Consider the following 14,497-nt stretch of genomic DNA (forward strand, 5'->3'; position numbering starts at 1 on the left):
TTCTGGGCGTCTGTTGGTGCGTACAATAAACAGCGCACACACGCCGATTCATTCGGCTTTCATTCTTCAACAATGAACACAAAAAATAAATAGAATTTTTTCTTTCATATTCTCTGTGTTTCAAATACAAACTACACAGAACGAGAGGGAGACAGAGAGAGAGAGAGAGAAAAAAAAACACACATACTGGCAGAACAATAAAATTAGCACTATAATCAGTACGTCGACCGTGAGTAGCAGTGACGCGCGCGCGTTAGCCTGCCACGATGACTATGAATATGAATATTTTAAATGGTATCATTTATTCATCATTTTCATTGTTTTAAATGTTGAGCTCATCACGATAGTTTCTCCCGCCTCACTCGATCTATCTATTTTATGTGTGCTATTCATATATATTCCCTTTGTTTTCTTCATTGATTCATCCATACGAGTTTTGGTTGACTCTTTGTCTTTCGCTCTATCTCCCTTTCATTCTTTATATCACGCTCCCGCCTATGTGTCTCTTTCTCTGCACGTGAACGGTCCGCGTACGCACTTATACTTAGAACCCATCGTTTCGCAAAATAAGGTAAAAGCAAATAAAACGCAGACATGCTTAGCAAACCATGAAAAATAGCTTACAATAATTCTAACTCAAAAATTTAATATTCATTTCAACGCTTGACGCTTCTCAATCGTTCCAAAACGCGCAAACAGCGCACATATTACAGTGTGGCGGGTGCGATGAGTTGCATCCTCTCGCTTGGTTTGGCTGTGCTTTGCTTTCGTTGACACACTGCTTTTCTTCTATTCGATTCACAGCAAGTGAGCACAAACATGTCCGTACATATACAAAACACACATCACATCATATCATGGAGAGTATGTGTCTTTTGCAAGAAACCCCCCATCTCGGCTCTATATTGTCTTTGTCATATACATATACATATTTTGAGAGGCTGAAAAGGATGACATATTCAAATTTACGCGCACATGATTCACTCCACACGTGTTTTGGCATCGATGCCAATAAATTTAATAGCATTTTGGTTTGCCTGATTCCATCATATTATGTTTCTGTGTGTGTGTGTGTGTTTGGTTGCGGTTTCATTTCATCAAAACGAACATTTTCGACGAGGTCCGGAGTGTAGAAGATATTGGGCGCTGTAAGACGCACACTGAAAAGAAATAAGACGCGAGAAAAATAACAACCATCGAAATTTATATTTCGTCTGCGTTGTAGCAAATTTGCATGCTGTATGTACTGTACTGACGGTTGCTATTCTGTTGTAACTGCTGCTGCTTTTTTTCGTGAATTGCTTTCACTTCGATGTCATTTCCATAAATATAAATATCGTCCATGCATAAAGCCATCGCTGGATCGTTATTGGCAGAACTGTGTCTCTTTTTTCTTTCTCTCTCGCTCTCTCCCTCTCTCTCTCTCTCTCTCTCTCTCTCTCTCTCTCTCTCTCTCTCTCTCTCTCTCTCTCTCTCTCTCTCTCTCTCGCTCTCAATCGTTTATTTGCAAACAAAATAATCACAATTTTTTAATAAAAAAAATATCGTTAAAATGGTATTTCTGGGCGCTCTCGCAGAATTTGCAACTGACGTCAATGCCATTCATACAATTTGTTGCCCATAAATAAACAACATTACGGTATGCTTACAATTGAATCTGGAATCCAAAGTCTGGATGCGTCCACATGGAAAATGTTGTAGTATACACACGAATATTGAATTGTGTTTACTCTTAAATGAGAATGCTATCCGTGCGCAGCTTCCCTTTGTGCAACAGATCGGCAATTTGGCTATACGCACAGCGATAAGGTGAGTGAATGAGAGTAAATAAAGCTGCATTATTACCTCGAAATATTTCATACAAGTACGATGACAATGCGCCCTTATTGCTATTGCTACGGAATTGCTGCCATATTTGTAGCATCGAGTAAAATGGAGAGAGAAAGAGAGAGAGAGAGAGATGGAATGGGAGCGAGCAAAGCAAAGATATGCATCAAAACACGGAATATTTTTCAGCTTGAAATTTTGCGTTGGCATCTTCATGCAGTTGCGTCTGACAATTTCTTATTACATCTGTTTCTGTTACATTTCGTATACGTGTATATATCGTCTGCTCAATGTTTGTGCTAGCTTTCAATTTGATGAAAATATAACACAAAGCGCAAAAATAATTGGCATAATAACCATATTATATTAGCGCGTTGCGTTATTGCTTCGCCTTCCCTTTTGCCGTTGCCGTCGTCGTCGCTATCATCGTCGTTGCTATTGCTACTGCTGCTGCTACACTTAGCGCTTGAGATCACAGTTTACCACTTGAAAATGTTAAATTATGTTATATTCTACAAGCATTGCTTGTTCTTTTTCATCATGTTGTTCATGCTAGTACAATTAATTCTTCTTCTGTTGAATAAGTACATTTATGGCATAGTTTAACTGTTTTGCGTAAATGGAGTAGTTCTTTCAACCCCATATATGGAGTAACACACTAGATCACACTCGCGATTCGGTGGAATCGAGGCGGCAACATATAAAAGACATAACACCGAAGAAAAATTGCAAATGAAATAAGAATACCATGTTGAAGTATTGACGGCTACACGCGGCTGTGTGTGTGTGTGTCTGCGTGTATTTATGCCCCCTTCTAATCGAACGAATCGCACGACCATTAAACTATGGACATAATTGTATTCAGCACAATTTTCATGGCTGCTCTTATGACAAGTTGCATACACACGAACCGGTGCCAATGGCAAAATATTCAACAAAAAAAAACAGCAACAAAGTCAATTCGAGACCGATTGTGCCGACATGTAATTGAGCGTAGTGAAATAAATGAGTGCATGACAAATGATAAACAATAGTTAAATCGGGCGACAGTTGAAATGACAGATATAAAAATACACATCAAGTAAAGAAGGAATCACTCAAAATGGGCAATTGAATACAACAGACCCTATTAACCATATCCATTCATTGAATTTAATTCAAGCTCAATGACGACGACAACGACAACAGCAACAACAACGATCGCATACCGAAACGACATTCACATCACTTGACAAGAATTACCAACGTACAATACACACTTGATATGCACAATCCTAAATTGGATTATATGGAGAAATTCTTTGCGGCAATTGTATTTAAATCATTTTCTTTTTCTGTTTCTGCTCTTTTGCTAATTATTTCCTCATCGTGTGATCTCTCTCAAATGATACTCTTTCGTTTTTGCCACTGGCAATTGCCACATTGGTAGCGGTCATTCTTCGACCTATCTCAATTTTTGAGTCACGTTGATTCATTGATCTTTTAGAAATATTACCGCAACGAATCTAAAACGATGACGCTATCAAATTATAGCCGCTAAACTTTGAAGATTGCGTGAAATTGACGTTATATGTGATGAATATATTCATATTTGATCCAATTTATATGTCATTTTAAACAAAAAATGTCACCTTCTTGGAATTTCTATCATTTTGTAATATTTACAACATTTTCCTACAAACCTTTGAAAACGTTCTCTTGATTGCCAATCAATTTATGATAATTCATTCAAAATTATTGCGAATTTCGCGCGGCATTGAATAATTTATGTTTACTATGATAACACCTAAACAGACCTTTGGCTTGGTTACTTTTAGAACACAAGTGTGAAGTGAATCATATCTGTTCATTATGATATCCGTCAATCATTGAATTTCGTCATATGCAAATTGGTCATATCTGTAAAATGTGTCAAAGTTCGTGTTCAATTTGATTTTTAGACAATTCTTGGAAAAAATCTTTGGAGTCAACAGATGTGAAATTATTCTAAAATCGAACCATTTTATGTTTATCATTCGAAATTTGCAAAGCAACCAAATATTGTTTGTGTCAGTTTGCCCCCAAAAACCAATCATTTTCTGGAAGAAAAAAAAGTTGAATTGACATTCCAAAGTCATTAAAATACGAAGACAATTAATTTATTCCTTATTTCCGCACATCAAATTATTACTTGCATCACAATTGTGACATACACGCGCCAAACGAAATTTGACATCACCTCCAGAAAATTCTTATGTGAAAACGGTTTCGGATCGAAAAAAAAAAAATTTGAATTTAGTTTTTGTCATTTTTCGAAATTATTCAACTTGCGTCACTGTTATGATGGCATTTTTATACGTTTTTTTTTCTATTGCTGGGAGACAATATGACGGGGCAGGTGTTTTTTTCATCGCAAAATGTTTCATATTTATCATTTTCATTCTTAAAATGGAATTACGAGGAAGACGCAATTTCTATTCGTACTCAACTGAATGTTTTGTTTGATTTGGCTGCTTTCGCCTGATATGAATCTCAATTGATGTGACAAAAAGGTTTTCAATCTTCTCCCTCTCTCTCTTCACACAGGCACCGTTTCATGCTTAGAAATGCGATTTGATTATTTCACTTCCATTCTGCACGTTTTTTTCTCTCGCCATCGTTCGACGACGACGACGATGGTTATTCATGGAATTGCGCCTTTCGTTGCCAATCCGTCAGAGAGCGCGTATTTAAATACGGATTTTGTAAGGTTTTCCACCGTTTTACATCTATCTAAGCCTCAGCATCAGCAGCAGCATAAACAGTAAGATCGATCGAGAGAAAAAAGAAGTACAAAGAAGAATGTAAATTCATCAAATACACAGTGAACGAGAGAGAGAAGGAAAAAAAAGCTCCGCAAAGTAACAATGACGAAGTAATCGTGTTCTCTGGTTTTTCTCTCTCATTTTCCTTGTTTCGCCGTTTGCATGGATGTTCACGGTGCACGCGCAAATGGAACTTAATTTGTAATAACATTCATACGTTTTTTTTTCTATTAGAGATGACTAGAACGAGAGATGACGCAAAATATTCCGCATAGTAACATTGGTTGGTTGGGATTTTTTTTTCATTCTCATCTCGAAATGTTGGCTGCAAGGGAGAAGAAAGGATGGCAGAGAGCATAAAGAGATAACCATTGATGCGACTGGAAAATCGCGTGTAGGATTTTACTAGAAATGAAATATGCACGGCATCGATACATAATTAATTTGCGGACCGAAGCATATCGTGTGGAGAGCACACAGATCTCTTGTCGATCCTTGCACGAAGAGTGAAAATCATTCGGTATCGCGAAAGTAGTCAGTCACAGTGGAGAGAGACAGAAGTAGAAAACGAGAATGGAGACAACAAAGAAAGGGCTTTTGCGAAAATATTTTGTAATTGGAAAATCACTGTGAGTGGGCGAACAATGCTGCATACACATATAATAAATGAAGAAAGAAAATGTCGGGCCATGAGATCGTCGCTTTTTATATCTATATTCAGTCAATTCATAAATTTTTCCATTTGCGTTCGATTGAACGGTTTCTTTTTCTTGCGCTCGCTTCCATTCGGTTAAAATCGAATTGTGTCAATGTCAACGTTTTTATTCTGTGCAATGGCTGGATTTGATCGGCTATGTTGGCAGAAGACAGCCACAAGAACACACACATTGAGAGAGGGAGAGAGAGAGAGAGTGTGTGTATGTGAGCACGAATTTGTATGAAGAGCAAACGCCCAATTAGATCAAGTATCAATATCGATTCATACTTAACGCAAACTCATCATCATCGACACTGGCATCACATAATAGCATATCATTTTTTTGTTATTGTCGCCGCCGCCCTCACCGCCACCACCGTCACCATCATCATCATCGCACTGTTGCTACTGCTGTTGTTTGCCAAAGACAGCTTGCACTGGCATCACATTACCATCAAATGGATGTTCAATTCAAGGACAAGTCACATTATTTCAGCAAGTGTTATAGTAACATCGTTACACCATAATTGATTGTGAAGCGCGCCCATTGATTGGAATGGTTTGAGGAAATTGGAAGCGAACGATGATGATGATGATGATGGAAAAACCATACAACAACGGAAATTTGTTTATCCTGCAGACTATGCACTCACTCCGCTATCGACAATGAACGACAACGATGGCAACAGCACCAAGAGTCAAGTGCGAAAATAGAGAAAATCTCTCGTTTGCTCAGCAGATGCACGACTTTTTGATTCATTTCGCTCGGGTTGTCGAGAAATTGACTCGAGCTTTATTCTAAACAGAAGGGATGTGGTCATATTGAGATATAGAATTGTATAATATGAAGAAGTGAACTTGAATTGTGTATTCATCCTCCCTCCGGTCACATACACCCTCATACTGACACAAAAATAATGTTTACACAATTCAAATGGCCGCAGCTTCTCAACTTACATTGCAATGGAAGTTTTATCTATTCACAGTAAATTAAATAGCAACTACTCCGAACTAGTTTGTTCTTGCATCGCATGTCCCCATGCACACTAACTGTAACTAGGCCATTCAATATTCCAAACATAGAGCGATAGCTGCTGCTACTGCGATCCACTTTAAAATGCCTTCAGTTACTTGAAACAACTATTTTTTTGCAATAAGTTATTCTCTTTGGAATAACTCTCGTGGTCGTCGTCGTTGTGTTTGTTCTCTCTGTGGCTATGGTTTCTAGTAAACAGTCAAACATGTACACTGTACGACCGCATACATGGCGGATATAGTTTTTTTTTCGAGAGAGAATTATAAATATAGGTCGTAGTTTATCCCCCTTTTTGTTGTTTTGTTGAGTTAGTGAGACCACATAAAGCGATTCATTATGAGACCACTTTTATGGGCTGAGATAGTTACAGAAAAAGAGATCCATTCTACATGGTTTGACATGAGCACCTAAACTCCCCATTTTATCTGTATTCCACTCTCTCACTCTATCTCTATATTGCTAGCTCACGCGCGCACACATATTTCTCAACTAGGTCAAATTAGTGTTGGATTAAATGTAGAAAAACGGACTTATCACAACCATTGCAATTGACATAGAATTCCATTGCCTCAATTTTACCGGCAAAAATTGCTTACGGCTAATGATACAAACACACACACTCGACAACGGCGACCGTGGATGATGGGAAATCGTTTTACTCGAAGCGAAGCGAAAATATTCGACAAACTCATGCGAAAATATTACATTTTCCACAATGTTGCACAATATGTTAAGCAAATGGTTTGGGAGTGCAGTTTCGAGCCAAATGTGGCAAGTAATTCAGGATTTATGAACTTCAAATGAGTATGCATGCATACATAATTTTATTTTGCTCGAATTGCAAGCACATTCGTTATATATATATATATATATATATGTGTACACGGATGTTCTATTTCTTTTTTCCCTCTGTATCACTCCGCGTGTCATTCTGCAATTGCTCTCTGTGGCTGTGTGTGTGTGTGTGTGTATGGTGCAAGTCGTACATGAAGCGCTTTTTTGCACACATAAATTCCCCTTGGAAAATACGTTGCGCATGAATGAGAAGCGAAAGCATACAAATGAAAATGGAAATGAACGACAACTAAAATTCGAGGCTGTACATAGCGTGTGGTTTATGTTTGTGTGACAGGAGAAACGAAAGGGAAACTTTTTTCAATCACCTTCACTTTTTTTTACTGCTCTATCGTGCATTCATTTGGCTCCATTCTACATTTTGATTCGGTTTTAGTTGCTCATTGGTGTGTTTTTTTAACAAGGCGTCCCACCGACGTATTGTCAAACACACGAATTGGTTCGCTTTCTTCTGCTTTCTCCCATTTATTTTCAATTGACATATTTAATTAAATAATCACCCACACGAAGTTAGAATGTGGCCCATTGAAAATTCCACACTCAAAATTGACGCAGCATTCCCAAAAGATGGAAAAGTGTCTCTTGCTACGTCTAGCAAAGAAAAACAAAAATATTTGAACGACATTTTGTATGACATTTACTTTTTCTTCTGCTAAGCAAATAGTCAAACTGTTTGTCTCCGATTTGCCAATTGCGCAGAAGCAATTATTATTGTTTTCAAAGAACAAATTTAACCTTTTCCGACTCTCATTTGTGCAATACGTTTCTGAACGTATGAAAACTTTTCCGTTCAGTGTAAACAAACACACAAGAAAAAGTTCAGTAAAATCAGCCAAACTAAAGCGATTTGATTTAATGGTTTTGTTCAGCAACCGGAGAGTGCACCATCAACTGTCGTTTCTATTTTTTTTTCTCCACATTTATTCATTCTATGAAACCAGGTAATTTACTCAAAGTTATTATATACGAGTTTTATTGCATGAAAATCGAGTTGAATGAAGAGAGTCCTTGTACAGAAAATGAAAGAAAGAGAGAGATAGAGATATGTGTTTGAATGGCTTTGATTGATGATTGCTACCCGTACGTGCTAGGCAGCAACAGCAGCTGAATGGGTTCGCGATTTGGTATTCTTTGCCTATTTGCCATTTGCCATTTGCCAATACAATGTATATATGCATGTACAGTGTACGTACATCTACATCTAGCACTCGTGTTCGAGGCTGGTTTTGTTGTTCTATCAACCAGACGTGTTGATGCCTGCACCTGGCAACAATTACAATTTATATGAAAATGAATGCAAAATTATCATCAACCGCAAACAAACACGCACCGATGGCAAATCGATATTGAAGACTCTATTTTTAGTTTGTGGCTTTTTGCGCTACGAGCACAGCAGCAGCAGCAGCAGTAGAAACACCTACAAATGTATGAGCACTAACTGAATGAGAACGAATGGGAAACACACCATTGGGTTGAACTCAAAGAGAACAAAGTAAATATTAATATATCCAATTTGAGCTTATGCACGTATCGTTACATGTCAAAATTATTCAAGTTATTTACCTCCATCATTTCGTATTAAATGCGATCGCATCAATGTACGCGCTTCGTATCGTTTTACCCTAGCGTTTATCCTGGTAATTAATGATTTCAATCCGTAGATATACACTTTGGATGCATGTGTGTGTGTGTGTATAGGAAGTCGACACGAGTGCACAAAGGAAATAATTGATGTTAATGTCTTGACAAAACGAGTACGCTTTCGAAGTTGATTTCTAGTCAAACAAAAACTATATTCGACGATTATTTTGATTGTGCTTGACTTATGCATCGGTTCATTCTCATTACTCATCAAGTAAACAAGTAACATGCATAAACACACACAAACAATAATGATTCAAATGGATTTTGTTGATTTGATGGAATGAAAAAGACAGAGAAAAAAACAGACGAAAATGGCAGAAAAAGAAGAAAGTTCCCCAAAAGAATTTGCTCAACACGAATGCGCACCAGATATCCGCTTTGAACTATTTCGAAAGAAAAGGCTCCTGCACACAAACACATTCCATTAAAAACCTTGAAGCTTATGAAAATAGTCGACAAAATGAGAGAAAAAAAAATATGAATGGTGTAAACAACAAATACCCCGAACTAACAACATAAAATCCGTGCATGAATGACGTAGCTGAATGCTAAATGTATCAAAACAAGCACAAGACTTCACTCACACAGACACACACAAACACATCGACAATATTGTGTTTGTGTACTCGAGTCGAATAAGCGAAATGCCTTTGTTTGTTTGTTCTTTTCCCTATCAACGGAATTGAATTATTCACGGTTAACGTTCAGTGAGAGAAGCAGGCAGCGTAATGTTTTATTTCTGTGAATGAATCGTCGGTCTCGTATTGCGTGCATGCACGAGAAAAGGACACACAACGGATAGAAAATCTACGCCGCGCACGAAATGCAAAAATGGGGAAAATGTGTTTACACACACCATAAACGAATGAACGCACGGACGGACGGGCAAAGAGAATGAAGCGGTCGTGTGTGTGTGTGTGTGTTTGTGTGAGAGAGAGTAAAAGAAAAGCGGTGAAATTTACGTCAATCCATTTCGTAGTGGTGTAGTTGTGCTGGAGAACATCATTAGTTGATGTGATACTGCAAACGGCAGTCGCAAAACATATTTATAATTCAACCCCATTCACATTGGGCCAACACGAAATGATATGGCATGGCAATGGATATAAGTAAGGGAGAAAAAAAAACAACAACAGCACATCCCAATGTCTGTTGCCGCCGTCGGTGTTGTTGTTGTTGTCGCCATTTCTGCTGCTGCTGCTCCAAAGCGTGTTCAATCGATTTCACCATAAGAGATTTTCCCTTTCGTTTCATCCATATTTCTTGTTTTGGCCGTTATCGTGAATCGCAATTTTTTAGGTCTATGTGAAACGTTCATGTGTCACACAATCCTGAAATATGCTTTCAAATGGCTATGATGCTACTGCTACGGCTGTAAGGACGAGCTATAGCTCAAGATATTTTCGGTTATCTATTCGTTGTCGTCACTGTGCCTTGGTGAAAATGGAAATTATTCGTATGCGTATTTTACTCTCTATCTCTTTTTCTCCACCTCTTTTCTCTTCTGGATTACATTTTATATATAAACACATTGTGTATACGTTTGAACGGCATACACACAACAACAACCATTGACACATTAGCAGCCAACGGAACATTGTTGCTAACGTTAACGATTCCGAGCTGCAGAAACATGTTTAATCCATTGTACAATGGAAAAAAAAGCTTAGCGCCTACACAAGTCAGCTTCCTCACCTTCATCAATCTAGATAACACAAATATAGTCAACAAGGAGCTGTTGTGTATGTACGCGAGCGCTCAACAACGACGGAAATATATGCGTTGTGAAGTTGTAAACGACGTCTTTGTGCGTTTGTTTTGGAGTTCAAGGCACGTGTACTCGGGTGGTTTATCCCCGCATCTTCCTTCTCCTCTTCTTCTGCCTATCGCTTCCAATTTTTTCTTCTCTTCTTCGTTTATTGTTTGATGAAAATTCGGATATTCGGTACGGCTGTTATAATACGACTCAAACGCAATGAGAATTGACTGAGTTGTACACCGCAGGGAATTGAAAGTAATTATGAATTTGTTATGTGTATATTCGCTTACTTTGACTTCGCGTTGGTTTCATTGTGAAATTGAGACGATTTCTCTCTCTCTCTCTCTCTATCTCTGGCTCGCTCGCTGCCAACATCCTCATTTGCAATTGATTTCATTTTATTTTTTCATTCTCTCTTTCATTTGACAAATCTCGAGCAGGCAATTTTTTTCTTCTTCTTTGCACCGGAAATAAGTTTTCGTTCTTTCGGGCGACCATTCGGAGGAGTAAGTGAGAATAAATTCGATACTTTTGTCGCAATCATTCCACACATTTTCGGTATTGTGCTTGATAAAATTAAATGGTTTATGTGACTGTTTACGCTTAAAAATGCCATGAACGAACGAAGTATTGCTCCAAATGACACACCGACGTCGCAACGAAATACGATTAAATGGTATTCCACTGTGATTTTTCAAACGGATCTCAAACTTTTCCACATGTGTAAGCAAACGGTTCATGCCATTTTTTGAGGTAACATTTTTCCATTTTCATCACATTTTCTCTGCCTGGCTCTCCCTCTCTCTCTCTCTCGCTTCGTTTCACTCACTTACCGCCGTCTTGTCGATTTATTTCTGACTTTTCATTCTTAAGGCATCAGAGAGAGAGAGAGAGAGAGAGAGAGAGAGCGATTAACAGTTGACCTAGAGAAAAAAAGTTTATTTTCTATTTAGAAAACGTTTTGGAATTTATTTGGTTTTTCTGTCTTTTTCGATACGAATATATTCGAATATATATCGTCACAAAATTCGAAGAATCGAAATGATTCTTAGAAGAATGGAGAGCGAAAGAGAGAGAGAGAAACGCAACGACGCAAAACATTGATGGAAACCTTTGCATTGTCGAGTGAATATCCATTTTACGACTCACTTGTCAAATAGGCAACATCAATTCCGAAGTTAAGCCAAGAACTGGGCGAAAGAAAGAGAAAGAAAAAAATAGCATCCATACGAAAATGCTTTGATTGACAACGAATTGAATTGCACAATCAATTGCAAAAGAAGGCAGAAAAAGGAGAGTCGGAGAGTAAACTGAGAACGAAAACAGTTCGACAGCAACGAAGGGAAAGATTTCAATCACGTGTTTTGCTTGTCAAGTAAAACGATACAGAGAAAGACCGAACGGCGGCGTTAGAACGAAAAGATAAGTGAAGTGTTTCAAAAACTAATCAAAAAGGATCACAGCATGTAAATACGAGAGCTACGGAGGAGCAATATATTGGTTTCAAGGCAGCCGCCTACACACGCAAACACACACAATCTGGACAACACATTCGGACGCATTGTTTGACATTCATCTCGTCCTATACGGAGATGTATTTTATACTGACAAACACATTTGTATCTGTTTCCAAGAAGAAAATATGCGTTGCTTAGATACTTAGACGCATCGTTTCGCCTTTTCGGTATTTTTTTTGGAGTAGCAAGCAAATCGGATGAATTTTAAACGAGTAAAATGAATACCAATGAATTGATCGAGTATTTTAGTTGTGTGTATTCACCCGGGCCTGTCTTTCGATTAATCATTTGACCAGCGTTTACCTTGTCGCCTGAGGACACAAAGACCGTTGTTAGTAGGCTTCTGAATCAATCAGCAGTAGGTCCAGAAATGTTGATTTTTTGTTCGTACATTATTTATATTGCACCTAATCACTCTATCCATGAAAAAGTCAACCTCAATTCAGTTCCGAATGAAAAAAAAACAGTCAAATGAAGAAAGTTGTGAGAGAGAAAAAAGCAACGTAACGATAACAACTAAAAATGGTTGAAAACTTCCAACATAATTTCTCATTTCGTTTCTTGTTTGGCCTTTTAAAGTTGGGAAATTCCAAGCGATTCTTTATTGCAGGCAAAAGCTTTTGCCGGCTTTGAGGAAGCCACATAAATCAAATTATTTAATATATGAAATATATCTGCAGTGAATGCAGTGTTGCACTGACACTCACACACTCACATACGGTGCGCGCAAAGTCATCAGATTTTGTCGGGGCACTTGAAAGAAATCTATGGTAGTAGTGTAGTTTTGGTTTCAATCTCTCTGTGTGCATTTTTTCTTCTTCGTCGTTTCAATTCAGGTTGAAATGTACGTACGTATGATTTCCAATTCGCAAAGTATTTAAAAGGTATTTAAAGTTAAAATGTGTGGAAAATGGAGAGCCAACGTAAGAAGTGAGAGGGAGAAAAAAAAACTCACACAAATTGTGCGAATTTAGTCAGTGAGAGCCATTAAAAATGATCTTCAAATGCCCTTAATAGAAGTAAAATTCGAATCAGCGTTTTCAGTGCAAACGACCAAGTGAGAGAAAAAAAAAACTGAAATCAACGGCAACAATAGCGGAGCGAGTACATTTGAAAAAGTCCAAAGCCATATAAAATTGTGCGTATCGAAGCACCGAAGAATATATCAATTTTTATTTCTGGATCATATTAACTTCTCTTCTTGTTGTTCGTATGTGTCATCATTTTGACCAGTGTGACACTCAGGCGAGTGAGTGTGAGCTGAGAAGACAATATGCTGAAGAGCTATATGTCGCGCACGCTACACACAACAAAACTAATGATTCGCATTGCATACGGATAATTCTCGTCTTCTTCTTTTTTTTATATAACGCCCGATGATATATAGTATAATGTAACATCCAATATTGAGTGCTTTCAGAGAGTTTTGCCTTTGTTTTTTTTTCTTCGCTTTTCTCGTTTCATTCTTGTTTTTGTTGTCTCTTTTTTGTGCTGTTTATTCTCGTTTTTATCGTTGGTGCTGTTGCTGCTGTTGCCTTTGTCCGTTGCGTCTTGTTGCCGTCGATACGAAAATGTACACACGATAGTACGCTGCTGAGTTACACACATCGTTCATATCTTCATATTTCGTTTGTTTCTTCTTCTTGTTGTTGTTGTTGGTCTTGTTTTTTTTCACTTCTCTCTTTCATTCTTTCTTTTTTTTATTCTGGCTGTTTCCCTTGTTCTCTTCTTTCTCTCATACTTTGTCTTCGTTTTCTTCGGAATACTATTTATATGTTATTTCTGCTATGCCTTGTTCTTTACGCTCTGTAGCAAAATAATACCGATTATGTATAGCAAAAGGTAGTCACTTAAAGAATTGGTGTGTTGGTACGATATTGGCTCGGTCGGTTCGGTTCGGTTCGGATCGCACTGTGCTTGTGTCAAGTGTATGTACGACACAAATCAGAAAAGTTCTGCTTTAGGTTTTCTGCGGTTGTTGTTGTTGCTGTCGCTGCTGCTGCTGCTGCTGCTGCCGCTGCCGCTGCTCTTGCTGTTGCTTCTTCTTATTCATTTTTTTTTCCATTTCATTTTTATTTACGATGACTTTGGGTCCGTGCGTTTCCATTCTCGGTTTCGTGTAGTAAAGTCTCTCTGTTTATCGTGTGCAACATATGTGTTTGTACGAGAGAGTGACGACAGTGGTGGTGGTGGTGATGTTGGTGCCGCTGTTGCTGTTGCTCGTGAGAGATTCATAGTAAATTGCGGTAGACATTGCCGGATAATGTGTCCACATGAGAACGATTACGTTACACAACGCGAACACAAAGCGGAGAAAGAGACCCGAACGAACGAACGAATGAGAACGAGATGGATTTCGAGTGAGTGGTCGGTCGGTTG

Source organism: Sitodiplosis mosellana, unplaced genomic scaffold (assembly GCF_009176505.1).
Source record: "Sitodiplosis mosellana isolate CC-2019 unplaced genomic scaffold, AAFC_SMos_1.0 Smas_scaffold_3, whole genome shotgun sequence".
In the NCBI taxonomy this organism is placed as follows: Eukaryota; Metazoa; Arthropoda; class Insecta; order Diptera; family Cecidomyiidae; genus Sitodiplosis; species Sitodiplosis mosellana.